Source organism: Pogoniulus pusillus, chromosome 2 (genome assembly GCF_015220805.1).
Source record: "Pogoniulus pusillus isolate bPogPus1 chromosome 2, bPogPus1.pri, whole genome shotgun sequence".
NCBI classification, from domain to species: Eukaryota; Metazoa; Chordata; class Aves; order Piciformes; family Lybiidae; genus Pogoniulus; species Pogoniulus pusillus.
In genome coordinates, this window is record NC_087265.1 from 33,317,373 (window position 1) to 33,336,885 (window position 19,513).

The following is a 19,513-nucleotide window of genomic DNA, read 5'->3' on the forward strand; positions in this document are numbered from 1 at the left end:
TCTTGGATACAAATGACAGAAATTCAAGACAGGACCAAAGATGCCTTTCCCAGGAGACCCTTTGACTATTCAAGGGCCTGCTAGAGAAGGTCAATCCTGGCTGAAATCCATGCCTGGACAGTGGCAGAGATTCAGGTCTCAGGTTTCCTGTGGGTGTCCTGACAGCTCAGATTTTTGAAATTCCCACTTTTCATATTAAAAAAGAACAACCCCAAAGCCCAAAACATTAAGCTATGATTCTCAAGGAAACCACACCACACTTTTTTTCATGGTCAAGAAAACATTCACGCTCCGAGAGGCTACAAAAATATTTCCCACTCGACAGAAGTTGAAAGGTTTGGGTACAAACCAGAACTTTACTGAAGCATATTATGCCCTGGAGTTTTGTTTAAGCCCATGGCAGAAACATGAGCCAAGCACAGGCTCAGAGTGGGATGCTCTCTGAGATGAGAGCACCACAGAGCCCCAGCCTTGGACTGGGCACAAAGCTGAACTGCAAAATACAACCCCCACATATTCCCTCACTGCAAACCCTGACACTAAAACACCAAAGAGGTTAAATGCTGTGCTTGCCACTACACAAGGAGTGGTGCCAGCATCTGAACTCTGGGAATAATTGATTCATGTTGAAAGGGGGGGTAGGAAAGAGACAGATTGAGATTGAGAGATATTACTAATACAAATTTAAACCACCAAGCTTTGAGTAGTTCATTATGTTCATGGCTGCTGTCCCTGCCACATGAGCTGCTCTGCCACCAGTACCACCAGCATGGGCTGAACTGGACACTTGTAGCCAACCTGGAACACAGCAGAGGTATTCAAGGCTTTAAGAAAACTTAGTATTACTAAGCAGTAATGTGCCAACATCTTCTCAGGTGCCTTGCTGGGAAATGCATCTAAATGTAGTAAACTGCAAAGAATGACCTATGATGGGAAACAGAGAAGACAGAAATTTACAGAAGAGAACTTGTCTCCAAAAAAAAAAGGGGTTGAGCAATCCCAGACTGCTGCTTTCCACCTGAAGTCAGGACTAGAAATGTGTGGCAGAGCCATCATACTGCTCTGGATAAACTCAAAGAAGCAAGATAGGTCTAGTATTGGATGCCAAAATTCCTGGGCATGGTTGAATTGGGCATGTAGTGGTGCAAGCTATCTCTGGGAATGGGCCTGAGCACTGCAAGGCAGGATGTCTTCTCAAACACCTACAAGATTGGAGACTGACAAACAGCTGATAAAAGGGCTTCACACTAGATTAGCAGGAAAAGAGGTCATGCAGTGAAGAATTTAGTGTTGGTTTGTTGCTGTTTTTTTCTTCAGGAAGCACTGTTTTTTTCATAGAATCAACCAGGTTGGAAGAGACCTCCAAGATCATCCAGTCCAACCTAGCACCCAGCCCTAGCCAGTCAACTAGACCATGGCACTATGTGCCTCATCCAGGCTTTTCTTCAGCACTTCCAGAGACAGCGACTCCACCACCTCCCTGGGCAGCCCATTCCAATGTTTTCTGTTCTTTTTGTTTGTTTGTTTTTGGTTTTGTTCTTAATTGCTCTGCTGAAAATGAAGCTGCTTTCTACATAAGATTTTAGAAATATTGTTCTGGACACCTGTCCTTTAAGCTTTCCAGGTTGCTGGGCAGATGTTCCACTCTCAGGCTGAAAAAGAATTAGTCTAGGTTTCTTAAAATGTTGAGAGATCTGGTGTGGTGGTTTGGCTGTTATCCACCCCCCCACACTTTAGAAGGCACCCCAGTTAACTCAGACGGGCTCTGGGAATATAAATGAAGCTATTTATTTACAGCAGCACAATATACAAGCAGCTATTTACAGTATATACAGTTATAGACAGAAATATACAAAGTAAAAGTAATACAGAAGCACAACTCCCCTCCCAGAAACCTGAGTCCCCAGGAGGGGCTCTCAACCACCCCTGCCCCTCTCAACCTTATCCCAGTTGCTAGGAAGAAAAAGAGGTTCAGCCAAGAGGTTAAGGAGCAAGGTTAGTGGCAGTGAGGTTAGGGAGATGTAGCTCAGTCTGAAGCCAAAAGCAGAGTGAGAAGATGGTGAAAAGTGTTATCAAATGTTTTCCTTCTTGTTCCCATACATCTTAGCGAGACTGTGAGGGAAGGAGACATCACCAATGTTTTCCTTTCATAGCCAATTATCTACTTTCTCTCACCAAAACATTCTAGCCTGCTTCAAACTAGCACACCTGGTAATATTAGAATGAGATCATTATAGTTTTACTGGAGATGGAGAATGCTTGAAGAAAAAAAACAGCCAACAGAGCAGACCATAGTATCACAATTTATCTGAAATGGAATTTTTCCCCCTTGCAGATTTCAGTTGGGTTTGGTCGAACTTTAATGCACTTTAACTTTGATACCACATCAATATGAGATGGTTTTGTTGCTGTTTGTTTGCTTCCTTGTTCTCAAAAAATACCAACATTTCTCACAGAAGAGGTAGGAAAGCTGTTTCCTGGTCCATCTTCTCTGGGACCCACTAACCGCTTCTAGCACTGGCTTGCATGAATCCATGAATCCTATGGTAACAGGTAAATATTTTCACAGTTCACATTTATGAACTCTCAACAAAGAGCCACACTGGTCAGTTAGGGATAAAGCACAGACCTGTACACTGTTTGCCTTTATCAACCTGAAAGTTGGACACTTGAGCTGCACCTTCCATCCTGGCTGGACTTTCAGAGGACGATACAGTGTGATTTGGCTTGCAAACCCGGCACATGCATGAGTTCTGCAGGGGACATCCAGTTTGCTGCATGTCAGGTTTCTTGAGAGTGCTGCAAGAAATCTGTTGCAAGTGAAACCCAAATCAATCCTTTGCAAACCCAAACCTAATCCTGTACAGAGAAACCCAAATCAATCCTTTGCAAACCCAAACCTAATCCTGTACAGAGAAACCCAAATCAATCCTTTGCAAACCCAAACCTAATCCTGTACAGAGAAACCCAAATCAATCCTTTGCAAACCCAAACCTAATCCTGTACAGAGAAACCCAAATCAATCCTTTGCAAACCCAAACCTATCCTGTACAGAGAAACCCAAATCAATCCTTTGCAAACCCAAACCTAATCCTGTACAGAGAAACCCAAATCAATCCCTTTAAAACCCAAACCTAATCCTGTACAGAGAAACCCAAATCAATCCTTTTCAAACCCAAACCTAATCCTGTACAGAGAAACCCAAATCAATCCTTTGCAAACCCAAACCTAATCCTCAAATCAAACCTGTCTATGGGACTTTGGCTCCAAACTGGTCAAGAATCCATTTTCATTTGGATGTCCTTGAAATAATGTTTCTCTCTAAATGTGATCTCTTTTCTCTGCAGAGTCCAGAAGAAAATGTGATTCAGTATGGTCATGCCTTTTCTCAGTACACCTGGGTAGTAATGCACAGTTTTATAACCCTTGAGAGTTGATATTTGGTCACCAGGGAAGCTTTCTGAGCTTTTCATTTGATTCTGATGATTCCTTGATGAAGCTCATGAGCTAGACAGATAGGCTTCACTTGAAGCTCTGGTAGGCTTAGACTCAGTTAGACCGAGAAAGACACATCTCCCAGTTTAGGAAGGACATTGAGATCCTTGAGCATGTCCCCAGAAGGGCAATGAGGCTGGTGAGAGGCCTTGAGCACAAGCCCTATGAGGAGAGGCTGAGGGCGCTGGGATTGTTTAGCCTGGAGAAGAGGAGGCTCAGGGGTGACCTTATTGCTGTCTACAACTACCTGAGGGGAGGTTGTAGCCAGGAGGAGGTTGCTCTCTTCTCTCCGGTGGCCAGCGCCAGAACGACAGGACACAGCCTCAGGCTGCACCAGGGGAGATTTAGGCTGGAGGTGAGGAGAAAGTTCTTCACTGAGAGAGTCATTGGACACTGGAATGGGCTGCCCGGGGAGGTGGTGGAGTCGCCGTCCCTGGGGCAGTTCAAGGCAGGACTGGACGTGGCACTTGGTGCCATGGTCTGGCCTTGAGCTCTGTGGTAAAGGGTTGGACTTGATGATCTGTGAGGTCTCTTCCAACCTTGGTGATACTGTGATACTGTGATCTCATTTCCACCGTGGGGCAGGCACCCTCTGGGAAGCATGAGAGGCCTGAGTGGTGTTTCTCTGTCTCCCCAGTTGCAACTACCATTTCTGCCCTAGGTGATAAAGCTGTGGTGCTGGGTTTTGGAAGCAGGGCTACCACTTCAGCACAGCTGCAGGGCATGCAGGATGGACTGTCATTTAAACATAAACTGCATTACCCGTGTCCTGGAGAAGGCTGTTTAACTCAGGGTAATGCTGTGAGCAGCAATTTCCACTCCCAAATTAAGACATTATTCCCTAGCCAAGAGCTACCTCCATCCTGCAACTGCTGGGTGTCGACAATCAGATCTCAGAAGCTGTTGAGGAGACCCAACTGAAACAATAAAGTCCCTCAGCAGGGCCCAGGCAAGCTCCCTCTGAACTGCATCGCAGCACAGTCAAAATTTATCGCTGATCATGATTGCAGCGAGCAGCGGCTGGGAACCAGCGCAGCCAAGGCACAGCGTGGAGCAGCAGTGCTGCCACACGTGCGCTGGTGTAAAGCTCTCTGCGCCCAGGCAGGTGGGGACTGAAAAGATCAGCTCCCATTTATGAGCAGGCAAAATGGAGCAGAGAAAAAAGAACTGGTCCATCTCCTACGCCAGCTCTTGGGCTTGGAAACAGACTACAAACCTTTAAAACTGATGCTGCTTGGGAAAGGAAATGATTTCAGCACATGCTGCTCTGTGCTACCAAGGCAAGCATGTTAGCAAAGCTCACATTCATGAGGCCATCCACCTTCATACTAAGGCTTGCCTTCAGTACAAATGGCACCAGAAGATACAAGCCAAGCAGGCTGAGGAGATACATTAGAAAAGCAGAAGGGGAGAGTGAGGAGGGGGATATGAGGTGGCCTGTGCAGGCAGTATGTTAGGTACTCACATTAGAGTGGAGAACAGAACCAGGACTTCATTTTAAAAGCTTCCAACTCTTAACAAGGTTTCTTCTTCCAGCTATTGCACTGAGACAGCAAGTCCTGGCCCAGAGCCTTCCAGGGGCCAAGTCCTTCTCCGCTGCAACTCCACTGCTCTCCATAGAGCCACACCAGGGGTGAATTTTCTCATGAGAAGCTAAGTCAATAAGAGGCGCAAAGAGTCTGTGGTTCTGGTTGAAGAAAACAGCAATGTTTTTCTGCAGAGTAGGCCAAGTAACTGAGCAGTAAAGATTGTCACATCTTTAATCTCTTTCCCATACACCAACACTGAGTGTAATAAACAAGGGACACTTCTCTCCTCCCCCCCCCCCCCCCCCGCCAGTAATGAGCAAGAGAACCCCCAAAGCTGGTGTTACCTTTTCTGATTTATTTCCTTAGCAGATAAACCATGAGAGCAGATCAGAGACACTAATTGGTTAGGCAAAATTGTGAGAACGTTTACCTGGTTTCTCACCTCCACATTCTAAGTCAAATAAGCCATAAGGGAAAGGGGAAGGAAAAGTACTATATTTAAAAAGGTACTTGGTGAGCTTCAGCAGCCACTGTTTACTGAGGTTTCCATAGCTGGTTTCCAATTACTGTAAAATGCCCAGAAGCTATGGCAGTACAGCAACGATCTTCCAGTGCCTAAGAAAGCCACCATCATCTCCAGAGCAACGTAAACTGTATAAAGGTATCACAGTGGAGGAAACTCTGGACAAACCACTTGCTGTTGGCACATCTACATCCAGTACCACTTCTCCCTTTCTCCAGTTCACCTGGAAGCACAGCACAGGCAGCTGACTCTGGGTTATGCCTGCTGACAGAGCATCTGACTCCCGTGAAGGGTTGGAGTTTGCCCAGGGCAAGGGGCATTGCCTCAAGGGACACCAGATTGACCTCTGGGCACCAGCTACTGTGCTTGCTCTATGCTGAGACACTGCCTGAATGTTGACATTTTAACAGCTCGGTCCCTTCCCTCACTTGATACGGCATGAGGGAATAACAGGATGTATTAATGTCATTTTAGATAATCATATTCTTCTCAGAATGGGCTTTTTGGCACTGTATGTCCCACTGTGGGAGAACTCTATCCCTATCACTCCAGCATTAGCTCTGAGCTTGAAAGTAATCCATTTGGGCCATTAAAATGACTTGTGAAATGTGGGATAGTTATCAAGTAATTAGGACCACATTTCATTTCTCTTCCTGCCCGGAGCTCTCTGCTGTGATCTTGTTTCACCTTTGCCTTTTACAGCCTGACATCGGTGCCAGTTTTTTGGATGATGCCTGTCCTCTGTTCCTCTCCTCTTCTTATACAGCTGGTTTTTTAAAACTGCAGCATTTATTTTGTGTGCAAGAACACCAAAACTAATCAACCAAACCAAACAAAACCCAAGAAACAACAAAAACAAGACCACCACCACCAAAACAAAAATCACAAGGAAAGATGAATTTGGAGAGGTGCCAGGGAAAATTTCCCCATTTTCCATCCTTTGTGCAATGGGAGCTGTGGTGCCTCTCTGCTCCCACCCCCACTGATGAGACAGCTACAGCTGAAAGGGCTGTCCAGAGCTTGTCTCCCGTGGCCAAGAGTGAAGCTTTTGAAAGATCTGCTGATAAAGAAAGAGCCATATGGGCCTCCAGGAGATGGAGATGACCACAAGGCTTGGAAAACACACCTCACTACCTGGCTTTGTGATCCTGCTGGAGCCCAGTGCAGGGCTGAAATTCTCACTGGACTGTGTTTCCAAGCCCTCTGCTCCAGGCAGAGTTGGAAAGCAGTTTCTCAGGCACCAGCGGGGCTGGGATCCCACTGCAGTGTACAAAGTGCTTGGATGGGAAGGAGAATACCCTTCCTCACCCGCACACTCCCCCAGGACAGAAGGTCCTGGGCTGGAGCCACAAACCAGAACCTCTTGCAGGCCTCACACATGAACTCTCCTCCTGAGTATTTCTACCATTTTCATACTCACAGACTTTCTTTTCCCAGCCCAGACGACCACAGCTTAGCAGGAGCCAGCACTTGCAGCAGCTCTGTGCTGGAGACAAGCCCATGGATGTCAATGTTGTCTCTGGCAGGAGAAACATCTATGTGCAGTGGCCTCACTAGCATTGGTTTAAACCTTTGCTCACAAACATATCTCCCACTGTCAGAGCTTTTCCCAATCTCTTCCCACCAAAACTCTGCACTGGATGGTGCATTCTGCCAGGGCCAATGCTCATGGAGACACTTTTTCCAGCTCCATCCCTCCAAGAGTTTGGCCACTTTTAGCTCTATTTTTGACTCAGAAAGTGCTTTAAGTAAATAAAGTCAAACTCTGTACTTCTGTTAACACCCAGCTGCTCATTGCTACATCACAGCCCTATGCTATCAGGGGAAAAGAGCAAATCTGACACCTGGCTATGCCTTCCGATAGCGTGCTCTGCATGGTGGCTGCAGCCAGCCTCGTCATCTAAACCCTGACGTGGTTGTTGTTCTTCTATCTTGTCCTGCCTTTGTCTCTTGCAGAGAAAGGTCCACAAGAAATCTCTCCAGGGTTTTTGTGACACCACCTCAGACCCGCAGACATCCAGCTGGGAGATTTTCACCTCCCACTTTCCTATCCTTACCTCCAAGATGCTCTCTCAAGCCCTCATGGAAGCTAGTTTTTCAGCAGAGGTAAGCCATACTGAGTGTTCTCTGCACCAGGCTTCCCTTTCTACCTCCTGGCCCCAGAGCATCAATCTGTTATGGAACGCAGCACAGCTGAGGACACCAAACCCCAGAAGCACCTGGCTGAAGCCACTAAATGATCAGCTGGGAATGAGTCATCTTAGCAGCTTGAGCCTAGGAAACCCAGCCAGAGCCCTCTGCACAGGACTGAAATAGATTATAACTGACTAATTACAGGCCAAGTCCTAGTGAATTAGAGTGTTTTAAAGGGGAATGCAAGGATAAGGGCTATTATTAGCACTGCTATTTATTATTTGGGTAGCACTCCTATTGTCTCGAATGCTCTCTGAATTGTCAGCAAGACAGTTCTTGCCCCTAGCACACAGGATCTTTGGGATCCAAGGGTGTGACTGGAGATGAGCTATGAGCTAAAGGATGGATGTTCTAACTCATTTGGCATGAAAGTGGGAACTGGACTGCACCACCAATTCATCCTAACTGGAGACAGTGTGATGCCAGGAATTGCCACGTCAAGTCTCTCACCAAGGAGTGGCTGCTAGTGAGTGCTGTGAGGTGGGAGAAGGAGTAGGGTCAAGTGGTTGAAAATTAAGTGAGACACCTCACACAGGGTAAACATTGTACATTGTACATTGTGACAGGTATGTGTACCCAGAGCCCCCAGGAAGGCAGACAAAGCTACCCTAGGCTTGGCTTTGGCTCACAAGCTGTAGAGGAGTGAGCAGCTGGGTTAGTACAAGCCAGTTTTCCCTGTGAACTTTGTCTGTGTGGTAACCAAACTTGGAGAATTTGCTGCCATCCAAAGCACTGCTCAAAGAACCCTGCTCTCCTGCTGTTCTGCAGAAATCTCAACTTCCCTCTGCTGAAAAAGAGGTGGTGGAAAATATGACCCCAGCACAACCTAAAAATTAACAACACAGAAGCTTATTTTTAGGAATGGCATTGCTCATGAGCTCAATTTTTACCCAAGTCTCAGGCTCTGGAAGGGGAGGAGGACAGATAAGTGGCTTTTACAGCTCCTGGGATGAGCCCTGGTATCTCTCAGCTCCTCAGCAGTGGTGGTGACATGTCTAGCCACTCTGGGAAACATTCAGTCAAGAGAAGGAAGAATGGGTCCTGCTGTTAAGAACAATGTCAGAGCAACAAAGTGGCCTGGTTTCGTTCTGTGGCGATGCCTTTTAAAGTGACTATTAGGTCACTGAAAGTTTTAGTTGCAGCAAAAAATAACTCAAGATAGCTCCTCCCCCCCACCCCCCCCAAAAAAAAAAAGAGTAAAAATTGGAAATGGAACTGTATATATATTTTGGGAAATTGCTTTTAAAAGATTTAATAGGTTTCCCTTTCAACTCTTTTCCAGATGATTTTTCCTCCCCTCTTCGAGTTCTGTGATTATTAATGGCTGTAGCACTAATTTGCTAGGAAAAAGCTCATTTGGAAACCATGCTTCTTGGATTATAAAATATCTGAAAGATGTTTTTCTTTTCTTCAGCCAACCATTGCCCAGCTTTCCCAAGCAGGCATTATTCTATGCTGTGGCATTGGATGCATCAACCCAAAACCGGGCTTTGAAGGCAGGCGGGAGAAGCCATCGCAAGGTCATAGAGCTCTCTTCTTGTCCATGTGTTGGATGACTGGGGAAAGGGGAAACCAGGGACCATGCTGGCCCTGGGGGACACATTTCCACTCGCTGGCAAATTGAGAGTTTGTCTATACAAAGAACACGCTGTGGTGGTAAAGATTTCTGCTAATAAGCTGGCTTTGAACCAGACCTGTGGGGCGCTCAGCAAGGGAGAGAGCAGATGTGTCAGGCAAACTGTCTTCATGGCATGTCTACATTGTTGCTGGAGGTATGTGGAGGCTGTTCCACAGCATATAACCCTTCAACAAAAATAGCCACATCCAACACAAAGTCAAACCACAGGAAAAGTCATGTAGTAGTTTTTAAGCTCCCAAACCAGGCAGCCCTCTGCTTCCCTGGGTCAAGCTCCAGTCAAGTGTTGCCTGCCTGGGCTGCCCAGCTCAAGGGCATGCAAACCATGCTCTGTTGCTCAGTTTAAAGTTTCCTGTTGTCTCCAAACTGGGACATTCAGCCTGACTGTGCTACAGATCAATGTTACCCAATGGCAGTGACTGCATTTTCAGAAAAGAAAGCTCAAAGCAGCCCAGTTCCTATTTATGGTGAGAAACACTTCATGTAGAAGAAGAGCACAACAGTGGTCCAAAGGCAGATCCCCACCGTTACAGCTGTCAAAAGGAGATGCCTAGGAAGAGAAGTTAATAAACAGAGAAAGGAAGAAGGCAGTTGTTTCCTGGCAGAGCTTGCTGGTTTTAGCAAATTCTTCCATTAGAGCCAAAGCCTGAGGTGCTGTGGATGTGCCTCTAGCATCTGCCAACTGCCTACAGTCCTACCTGAGCAGGTTTTCCTGTTGGAACAAAAGTGAGACTTTGTGGCACAGATCCTACCAACCTCATGCCAATGGAAGTGGAGGTGTGGATTTCCCATTTTCAGTGGTTGTAGCCAAGCTACAGCCTTACTGCACCTCACAGGTGACCTTCTGACTCTTTATGATATGACAATGATTGCTTGCACATGCCCAAGTGTCTACTGTTGAAAGCTGACAGAGCTGCAGAGTGTTCCAGGAATAGCTTTAAGGTCCTGCCTAAGTGAACAGAATGAGGAGTTTCCCTCTTTGATCTCCAACTCATTCTCTGCCATTTGAAATTTATCATCTCCCTTTGCCTCAACAGCACGAGAAGGCAATGCACAGTTCAATGCAAAGCAGTGAAACCAGAGCTTTCATTTTAAGGAAAAAGAAGAAATTTCAGCTGTAATGGGACTAAACATGATGGATGAGCAGAAACAGCAGCAACATGAAGTAGTTGGAGTGCTCTTCTCTTCCATAGATCTATTTATCATCCTCTGGAAGCAGATTGGAGAGCTGTGGGACTCCTTTCCAGGGAGGGGAAGGGGACAGAGAAGCACTGGAAGTTTGTGAGTTTTTGACCTTTCTGACCAATATTTGATGCTGGTGGGAAAGTTCATGAACAAGGTAATCCCCACCAGCTCCACACACAAGGACACTAGATCCAGAGCACTTAAAGCTGTGAAGAATAGGAACATCCAGGCATAAGAAACAATTGGCCACTTCTGCCAATTGTTCTTGGGATAGGGTTTCAAGAGCACACTGCTATTGACAGCGATTATATGAGGCCACTACCACTTCTGCCAGTTGTTCTGTGTGTTTACAGTGAGAAAAAGAAGAAAACAGCAAAGCTTCATAAGCTGGAGGAAAAAGAAGCAGAATGCTATCTGGTCCATCTGTTCTCCAGAGAGGGAGAAAGGAAGGCTTGTTCTTTAAAACACAAAAATCTCCTGAGCTCTGTGTGTGTTTTAAAGCAGTGAGATGGAGCTGTGGCTTCAAAGCAGCTTCTCAAGAACTCTGCACCCTGCAGATGTCATCAGGCCTTCTGCCTAGGGAAGGAGTTGAAGTTGTCCATGTCTTTGTAGCCACTCAATGCTAGTTCTCATGAGAGCTCTGGGCCAGTAAACCCAGCTCAGTCAGCACACCTCTGGAGAGGTTCAGATGTGTTCCTTGAAACTTTCATCTATTTAGGCCCTTCCCAACTGTTTCGTCAGGTGGAAAAAAAGAAGTCAACAAAATGCCCTCTGCAGACTGGGGACACAGCATGATAGTTCAGGGTCTGTCCTCTATTTTACTGAAAAACATTCCAAAGGGGAGAAAAGCTTCAACTATCTCCAGGCCACTGAGAAATGAGCACTGCAAAGAACACGAAGCCAGGCAGACTGTGGGGTCAGAGGTCTCCAAAGAGCTCTCTTGGATTTTTGTTTCCTATACTAGTTAGACTGGAGTAAGAGTACACTTCAGATGAGTATTTTGGGAATAGTCCTGTGCACAGAGATGCTCTCAGCTATACATTCTGGGGAGAAATAACCCCAAAGCAGAAAGGATCAGTCCAATGTCATGTGAGGACTGCAATCCAAGCACCAAGCTAAATCTTTCCAGAACTCAGCCCAGTAACTGTAAAACCATTCCTCCACTCCTCGTCCAGCTTCTTGACCTGCCTCTTGTGCTTATGGCTCCAGTTGGCATTTGGGCAAAAAGTCTGCTCTCTGGAGCATGGATTATTCTTCCTTCCTTTCTCTTGATGATGCTTTCCAAAAACAATAGCAGCAATCTGTGCGCAGATACCATGGGGAGGTTAATAGAGAGAAACTATTTTTAGATCTCAAGGTATTGGATCATCCTTTGTTATGGCAACGAACCTTGTTTTTCCGTGTTTCCTCTGGTCTTTCATATGCATCATAGTCCTCAAGGCTTCAATCCAGCTTACAGTAAACATTCAAAAACCTCAGGATTTTAGAACTTACTTATTTGTTGCACAGCTGCTAAGAATGTTAAAAAAGAGAGGAAAGAAGAAATTCTGTCAAAAAAAGAGTCTCACAAGGAAGGAGGGGGACTCCTGTCTGAGGACAAACCTTGGTCCTCTAGATAAATTTGACCTGAGAATTTTTATAGGGAAGCTAGAGCAGAAGACATCTGGAGGTCTCTTCTAGGCTGCACCATCCTGTGGGTCTACAACATCAAAAATTGACAGCAAACCCAGGCAGGAGTATGGGCAGATCAGGGGCTTCAAAACTACAAAATACTGCCTGGTTTCAATCCAAAGGAATAAATCTTTCCTTACATAGGCTGCTCTGCACTTGGACCAGCTTTGCAGAAAGACTTGCCAAAGTTCAGCAACAAGGTTCAGAGCAAATGCTGAAACCAGGTGTGCTGTGGCTTTTTTTTTTTGGGGGGGGGGGGGAAGGGATTACCCCAAAGTCCAAATGCATCTACAGGAGACCTCTTACCTGCTGCATGAGACCAATGCCTGCTCTGAGATAGAGCAGAAGGCAGACCAGGAGCACGTTCAAGACCTGTTCTAGTGGGAAGTGTCCCTGCCTCTGGCAGGGGATTGGAACCAGATGATCTTTGAGGTCTCTTCCAACCTAAACCATTCTATGATTCTATGTTCACAGAAGCAAAATCATTGGGTAAAAGATTTAGGGAAGCTTTGTGTGTCAGGTTCTCTCTGACACTCAGCCTGGCAATGCAGAAGTCTTGCAAAATGCATGCAGAAAGCATCCTTGTGTAGGGAAACCATCTTCTCTGGCGTCTAACTGCACTGCACCTTGCGTAAGCTGCGTAAGTGAGCATGGATCCTGGACACAAAAAAAAGGGAAATGTTCCCAAGCCCACTCTATTAAACCTCATGTCTTACTCTTTTATTATGTTATTTTGATAGGAAAAAAAAGTGTTTTCCTTATTCCATTTGCAGCACCCTCTCAGCTGTTTGAACGGCAAAAAAAACCCCAAGCCCCAGCAGAACAATGCTTTTGAAAGTAGAGTTGGTTTCAACATTTTTAGGACAAGACATTTCCATTTCAAAACACAGCAGCTCTTTTTAAAGGAACGGGAACAGAAGAAAGACAACCTGTTCTAGTTCATCTGTGCTACATTTCACTGAGGAAACCAGAAGGACTTAAAAAAAAGCAACCAAAGGCATTTGGAGGGAGCTGGCAACAGGCAGAAAAAAAGGGCCAGTCACTCAAAGCGTTAACGCCTGAGCTCTTCAGCATCAAAACATCAGCAAACACTAGCTCATTCCAGCTTTCCTTTGTCTTCCCTGCCTCGGCCACCAAGTGTCATGCCCATAGCATTCTGAGCTTCTGTCAGCAGGGGATGTCTACAGCTACCTGAAAGGGTGTAGTGCAGAGGCTGCTGCTGGTCTCTTCTCACAGGTAATTAGTGATGAAGAGGGAATGGCCTCAAGCTGCGATTGGGTAGGTATAGACTGGACATTAGGAAACATTTTTTTCCCCAGCAAGAGCTGTTAGGCATTGGAATGGGTTGCCCAGGGAAGTGGTTGAGTCACCAGCCCTGGATGTGTTTAAAAGTCTTTTGGATGTGGTGCTTGGGGATATGGCTTAAGGGTGAACTTTGTAGAGTAGGAGTAACGGTTGGACTTGGTGATCCTGAGGGTCTTTCTGCAACCAGAAAAGGTTAGAATCATAGAATCATAGAATCAAACAGGTTGGAAGAGACCTCCAAGATCATCCAGTCCAACCTATCACCCAGCCCTAACCAATCAACTAGACCATGGCACTAAGTGCCTCAGCCAGGCTTTTCTTGAAGACCCCCAGGGACGGTGCCTCCACCACCTCCCTGGGCAGCCCATTCCAATGGCAAATCACTCTCTCTGTGAAGAACTTCTTCCTAATATCCAGCCTATACCTACCCTGGTTGTGGTTCTGTGATGGCTAGCATTTCAGTGTTTGCCCTCTCCTTTGAAACGACACAAAAAGTTGAAATTCCCAATGGGGCTTCAGGAGCATGGTCCAGATAAAAGCAAATGATGCTATATAGAAATGTCTGAACGGATGTAATGTGTAAGTGGTTTGAAATGCTGGAGATCAGCACAGGAGTTGAACTGACTGCAAAGTACATTCAAGTCATTATATTATCAAATGTAATTTCTCTGCATGCTTTGTCTTATAAAGAGAACACTTGCCCTCTGCCTTGGTGGTGGCAGACAAAGGTTCAGGATAAAGATCTCAACATAGTTACTGTCTTTATCCTGCTCCTTCATGCAGCCTGCATTACTAGCTTGAGGAGAGATGTGGGCAGGCTGGCTGGGCCATTTTATACCTCACAATTGTTGAGTGCTTTTCCTTGGGTCATATAGCCATGCCCTATGATTGACAATGTTTGCATGGATTCATCCAGCAACAGCTACTCTCTGCCTTCTGGGCATCAAGGTGCTCCTTAGAGAACAGGCATAATGAAAATAAGTCAGAGCTGTGCTTTCTCCGAGGGAAGTTGAAGTGTATCCTGAATTGATTTGAAACCAATCCAATCAAAAGAATGAAATACTCCTCAATCAGGTCAAACTGACCAAAATGAAGTGTTTCATTTCAGGTGTGTCTTCTCCTACCCGTCAAAAAGAACACCACAGTTTTTCAGCACAATCACATTTCTTCCCTGTGGAAAACAGCAAACCTGTGTCAGTGGCAAGTTTCCTTGAAAACTTCTTTCTCATCAGCTCTTCTCTGCTGTGCACAACGTACAAAAGCTCATTGCTCTGATCTGGGGGCTTCCCAGGAATTATATCATAAGTGCCTCTTGACTTGTTTCTGTCCCTAAGTCAAGCTTCTGCTCAGAGGGTATTTCCTGAAGTCCACTGCAGACAGCATAACATCCATCCTTGGACATCATCAGCATGAGACCACACCATACCTAAACCAGGATTCTGCCAAACACCCATCCCTGTCTCAATGCATCCTGCCCTATCCTCCTCCTTGTCTTTCTACAAAAAATGGTGTATGGGTACACATGCACTACAGGTGTGTGTGGCTATGCCTGAGCATGTAAAATTCCATTGCCTCCTGCTGGAAAACACCAACATCTTTGGGGAGCACTGCTGCCTAGCCGGTGAAGCAGGCCTTGCACAGCATTGAGACATCTTCTCCATCTCATGCATTTGGGGCTGAGTGCTGAAATACAGCCATCTGCCCTAAGCCAGGTATGACAACAACACATGAGGATCCTGGAAAAGAGAAGGAAAACCTAAGGCATTTTCTTTTTGCCTGACTGCACGACTCAGCTTGTAGCACCATCTTGATATATTTCTCATACTTACTCTGGTAATGGCTGGGAAATGGTGCAGGTTTTTTAGCCCTATGTTCTTTGCAGCAAGCTGAATGTTGAGAAACAATAAATTAGATTTTCAGAGGGTTTTTTTTCTGAGAGCAGAAGATATGCATTGTTAAACACTTTTCCCGACAGCATCAAGGGATGCTCTGGGGAAACAACCAACAGAGAGTAGGTGAGAGAGGGCTTCTGTCAGCACTCAGCCACTGAAGCACCTTTTCTCCTGTAAAAAGCTGGCTTTCAGTAAATCCTTTACAAAGACTTTCCGTTTTATACCAGCTAGCCAAGGAGTTGTGCAATTAGATGTCAAATATGTTTGGAGAACAGAGTGTGTAAACGGGATGTAATGCAATACTATGTGTTTATTTCTGAACAAGAATCCAAGCAAATCCATCCATGGCCACTTCATAAGATGAATATAAACCTACCAGCTTAAGATGTATTGCACTATTTCTTCTCTCTCCTCTTTCACTAAAGTACCAGGATAAAATGTTTTTAATAAAATGCCTTTTTTTTTTTTGGGGGGGGGGTGTGTGTGTGTGGATTGTTTTTTATATGTATATATCAAAGTTCAAATAAATCTTTGCTATAATCAGAAGAATGCAGAGAACTGTAAAAGTTTAGAAGGGGTCACTTCTGACTGGCCCCTACTCCATAAAGTACAGTTTGATGTCCTGTAGTTTATAGCTGTACAAAGCCCAGCTCTTCTACACTCAGATTGGCTGTTAATGTTGTAATGATGTTTAACTGTTAACAAATGAATTACAGGTGGGGGAGCGCATTGCCTGTTTAGGACAAGGATCGTTTAAATAAATAAATAAATAAATAGTGTCATTTTTATTTGGTTGCCTTTGGTTTGCTTTTTGGGTTTTGCTTTTTTTCTTTTTTTCTTTTTTTTCTTTTTTTTTAAATTTAAATGGTTCTTTTTAATTCCCTCAAGCAAACAGATTAAGGAACATCATAGCCTGTCGAGTAATGTGTGTTTGTAAAAACACCACATCTCTTTGATGCATCTATCGTACGCTGGAAAGGAGAGAAGGAGGTTTTGTTTCACTTGCAGTGTAGCTTCCTTTTATTTTTTGCCACTAATTATGGAATTTCTCATTAAAATAACAAGAAGCATGTCTGGCTGGCTTTCCAGCACATGTTTTCACTTTTGGAAACCAATGGAAACCGTATGCTTTCTTCCTTCTTCCATGTCCCATGCAGCAATGGCAGTGCAGAGACCAGCACCAGCAGCACTGCCCTGATCCACTAGCCCCATGGCCAGGCATCGGGAGAAGACATCCTCCCAAAGGCAGACCAAGCTCATACTGGCCACCAGCTAACTAAAAAAAATTCTAATTCATGTGATTTCCCAAGATTTGGCCTTGATTTTTATTTCTTTCCCCTTTTAGGTCATTCTCTTCTTTTCTTCCTCCCTCTCCTTGTTTTGCTGCATTTTCTCTCATAGCAAATCCAAGTCACGGAGACCTGCAGCAGTTATTTATAAACTCTCCTTGAATGGCAAAGCACCATGAACAATCACTTCCCTCTAGTTTACAGGAATATTCAAAGTCCTCTGAAACATATTTTCAACATAACTCATCACTTTGAAGATGCATCCAAGCTTTTGTTCGTGTTTATTGACAGGAAGTTGTTTTTCATGGCTCAAATCAGGAAGGGGATGATGGAAGTGGGGGGGGGGAGTTGCCAAGTGGTTGAAGTTGTACCCTGCAAAACCCAGCCCTGCATTCTTGGTGTGCATGCTGGCTTCCTCTAGCCACTCACCACCCAACCCCAGGCTTCATTTTCAAGGGGGAAAAAACGTCATCAAATCTTAAAAGGGGAAAATTAGAACAAGGTTGGGTGCAAGCAGGTGAGGGGGGAGGAAAATCATGGCTATGGAAGATAAGGGTGGTTTGTGGCACTCTTTGGCTGTGGAGAACAGGGTACAAGTCCTCTGTTTCATCTCCCAAGCTATGCTGGGAAATGAGTCAACACAGCAGGATCATCTCCCTTTCACAGCTCAGAGGCTTAGGGGAAATCATGGCTTGTGGAGGGGGGGAAGTGGTGAAAGGGGGGCTGGCTAAATCACCCTGCTGTGTTGGAAAAGGGTTCTCTATCCTTGGCTCTGGTCCTCATAGAGGGGTCTGTTGGGCTACTATCCATGGTTACAGGCAAGAGGTCTGCAGGGTACCCAGTGAGGATGGGAGTCCTTTCAGGTGGGGTTCAAGGGTGGGGGAGGAACTGGGGTAACTGGGCATATAGTGATGGGAGAAGAGCAACACAAATGCCTACCTGCTCAATGCTGCATGCCAGGAGAGAAGGTCAAAAGCTTCAAGTTCCCACCTCAAGTACCAGGCAAAATCTTCAGGATATATCCTCTGCTGGCTTCAGCCATCCGAAATTCCAGCAAAGGACAACATCCTTTCTAGAAGGGCATGGTCCACAGGCAGGTTCTGGTGCAGAAAGCCAGGGTGCAGAGGAAAGAAGCAACAGAGCCCAAGATGAGAACTTTTGCCTGCCATCACAAAAAAAAGTACTAAGCGAAACGCCACAGACCCATTAGTCTTGACCTTATGAACACATTAGAAACCACTCAGCAGCCCTGGCACAAATCACTGCTGTGCTCTGCTTAACAAGGGAAAGAGAGATTTTAAATAAGGTTGTATCAACCCTTTTATATTGACAATGGGATTGCTTATTATATACTGTGTGCCTGAGGTTCTTCCACTGGAAAGAGCGTAATGCAGCACTGGGGGCAATTCTTGATTCCACTTACTCCCAATAATTATTACTTCTTGGCTTGTTGCAACACTATATAGTGTAATGTTATTGCTTGGAATGGTATGTTAACTTAGCTTTTACTAATACCATGTGTTCCCTTTCTTTTATCCCAGTAGTGTGTCAAGAACTGTTTTTCTAAGGATGGTCAAGGGAATATGATTCTAATATTACTGTAGATGATATAAAAGTTTTATAGAGAGTATTCCACTTTTGAACTTGGAGCCCAGAATTCAGCCACAAGGGCCTTAATCAGATGTTTGAATCACACATTTTGAAGACTTCGATTGGCTGGCAAGGTAGAAGAGGCAGTCACTTGGTTACAGCAATAGCCAGTTTGCCAGTCGAGATGCTAGAGGGAAATAAAACAAAAGCTTCTGACAGCCGAGTTTGTAATCGTCAATTTCAGGCATCATTTGGCTCCAACAGCATGACTCAAAGCAGCCTGAAAAACATACAGGGGCACATTACTTACTGTGCTATTCCTGTGAGAGGACACACAAAACCATACTTGTTATTGTGACAGCTACTGGCATTGCTGGCAGAGAAGAGGTAAAGATTAGGTCCCCCAAAACTCGGTTCATAAGCTGCAAACAGAGCTACAAACCAAGGTGTACTGGTAACTGCAGATGAGCTTTGCATGCTTGCAACCAAAAGCTGGGCTTTGTTTTATGCCACCACACAAAGTGCTGCTAGGTTAGGGCTAGGCAATGAATCCCCCATTGCTTAGTCAGGAGAGCTCCGAGTAGCTCTACACAGCCCTGAGGCTCGCAGACAACAGCACAGTGCAGAGCACAACCTCAGGAACACTCAGGAGGAGGAGCTGCAGAGATCGCATGCTCGTTCACAGCACTTGTAGCGTTGCCTGGGGTGGGAGAGCAGGGTGGAGTTGGGCTCATGAAGCTTTCTTCGGGGACTAGAGCACAAATCTTCGCTCCACTAGTTTCTCTGCTTCGTGACAACATCTGCAATGCCTTTTCTTTCTCAGCTCTCTGATCTGCAGCTTATGGTTTACTCACTTTTGGAAGCTGCTGGTTCCACTCCTGTAAGCAACTGTGGCAGACAGACTCTGCACATCTACCTCTGCCATGTGATGGTTTGGGTGTCCCCCATCCCCCCACAGTTTGGAAAATCACCCAGACTAGACTCAGTGCCTCTGGAAATTGAATGAAGCTTTATATTTACAGCTTAGCTCAATATACAAGCAGATATTTACAATATATACAGAAATATACACGTTAAGAAGTAATACAGAAACACAGCAGCCCTCCCAGAAACCTGAGTCCCAAGGAGGGGCTCCCAACCGCCCTTCCACTTTCCTCCCACCCCTCTACCTTACCCAAGCCTTTGCCTTATGCTCAAGGTAGTTT

At 45.4% G+C, this 19,513-nt stretch overlaps 1 long non-coding RNA gene across 1 annotated transcript; it reads right to left on the reverse strand.

The window, feature by feature from the left end:
- Positions 1-237: 237 nt before the first annotated feature.
- On the reverse strand, positions 238-7,708 carry LOC135187883 (uncharacterized). The gene is made up of 4 exons (XR_010307483.1): positions 7,605-7,708; positions 6,968-7,066; positions 4,961-5,148; positions 238-924 (listed from the first exon to the last, which is right to left on the reverse strand). It is a non-coding gene; the product is annotated as an uncharacterized LOC135187883 (long non-coding RNA).
- Between the last annotated feature and the right edge of the window lie 11,805 nt (positions 7,709-19,513).